This window comes from Propithecus coquereli, unplaced genomic scaffold, assembly GCF_000956105.1.
Source record: "Propithecus coquereli isolate 6110/MARCELLA unplaced genomic scaffold, Pcoq_1.0 Scaffold150, whole genome shotgun sequence".
Lineage (NCBI taxonomy): Eukaryota > Metazoa > Chordata > Mammalia > Primates > Indriidae > Propithecus > Propithecus coquereli.
The window spans coordinates 20790-22869 of NW_012139414.1; positions in this window are offsets into that span (position 1 = coordinate 20790).

Consider the following 2080-nt stretch of genomic DNA (forward strand, 5'->3'; position numbering starts at 1 on the left):
TGATGTATGTTTCAGACTCCCAGACAGCTAAACCTCTCGGGGCTACAACAGACGCACCCATAGCCCCTTCCCCATAAAAGGGGCACTAGCACCCTGAGGTGCCTCCCAGGGCTTTGCTGCTCCCGGCGTACTGTCCCGACGTACAAACTTACCAGGAAGTGATGCTGTGGCACCTCCTGCTGCCGCTGTGGGTCAGTGCTCAGGAGAACACCCTGCTTCCTCGGCTTCCAGCATCTCCATTCAGCTGTGGCAGGAGCCCCTCCGCCCCTTGCCCTGGTGGTTTGGGGTCTATGCCAGGCCAACTGCAAGCCTCCCTCCCACTCCAACAGGAGCAACGGGGGTGGCGTGGGCTGGGCAGAGGACCGGAGCTCTGCTTTGCTGTGTCGGTACAGATGGCACTGCCTCTAAGCCTGACACTTCATCCTCGCCCCTCAGGGGATGTGCCCTGTGGAAGGGCTCAGAGGTGGCCTCAAGAGTGGACTTAAGATTTAAACACAGAGTGTGCCAACCTTCGGGCCCTTTTGTCCGTTCCTCTGATACAGCCGGCCACTTCAGAGGACACTACACGCTGAGTGCTCAAAACGGAATTCGGGCACAGACAAAAGGGACAGATGGCTATTGCCCTCACTGAGCGGGGGGCTCAAAGTATGAGACGTTGGGAGTGGGTCTGTGCCCACCCTAGGGGCAGTGGTCAGGCACGGTACCTGCAATGTTCCCAGGTTAAAGTGAATTCAGGGGAGAATGGCAGGAGAAGATGACAAGGTGACCCCCAGGTTCTCCCTAGGGAAGTGACAGGAAGGCCCCACAGCAGTAGGTCAGCGAAAATGGAAGTCTCCCCACAGTGTGGCCACCAGGTCGAGAGACTTATACCTGTCGCTCATCGTGGTGCTTCCAAAAAGCCCAGACATAGTGGGGCCCTGGTGAAACCACAGCAATTGCACAAATGGCAGTGGCATTTTCAGGGTGGTTTCATTTGCTCCTCAGTAAGCATTTCAGATGCCCACTCTGTGCCAGGCCAGGCCCGTGGGATAACTGGATGGGCAGCCAAGCAGGCCCAGCAACAGGGCTGGGCCAAGGGCTGGGACTATAGGTGTCCTTGCTGACTGAGATGGCACTGATGGGGGAATATGCAGGTACAAGGGGCAGCAAGACGGTAAGAGCCTTGAATGCCAGGCCAGGTGGTTTGATCTGAAATAAACCGCCAGGGAGCCAATGCCAGTTAGAAGTGGGAGGCCAGAGGGTGGGGGCAAGGATGGACTGGAGGGGGGCCAGAGGGCCAGGGTGGCTGCAGTAAGTCTGGACAAGGGGCGAGAGCTGGACCAAGGTGGCAGAGGAAGAGGAGGAGGAAGAAGAGGACAGCGATGGAGGAAAGCTCATCGGTAGAGAGGCTGGGGGTGGGGTGGGGAAGGGTGGCTTGGGGGATGTCGCTTGGTGGAGAGGTTGTCCCTGTGGGACCCACTTGCATACCTCCACCAAGGGGGCTGCAGAGAACATGGAATCCAATCACCGTGCCTAGAAGAGGGGAAGAGACATCCTGCTGTCTCCAGCAAGGGACTCCCAGGGGCTGGCGTCCTCTTTCTAGCCCAGCATCCTGGCTGTGCAACACCTGGCTGTCACAGCTCCCTGCTTCTCCTCAGGTAAGAGATGGGGTTAGGCGTCTCCCTACGTGAGCCACAGAGGAGTAATTTTGGCTACTTAAGTCTCCAAGGTGAAGAGCTCGAACACTACCATTGCTATGCTTTCTTGGGCAGGAAGCAGGGGTGCTGGACCCAGAGACAGGTCCAGGCTGAGGCTGCGGTGGGCCCACTGAGATTGAGCGAGAGTGCCCTGGTCTCAGAGGGCTCCAAGTTGAACCAAAGGTGCAGGGTCTCCCTGGGAGGGCGCCCAGGCCTGACTGCATGGATCCTGCCTTGGTGGTCCTCCAGCCAAACCAAGAAGTGGGAAAAATGTCCACATCCTGCCTCCCAACGTGAGGCTAAGCTTGCTCCAAGTAACTCATTCCCACGGAATCAAGGTACGTCTGCTGGAGGAGGGGAGAGGGCCACACCTGTCCCTGCCCCATCAAAATGGAATCGGGGCC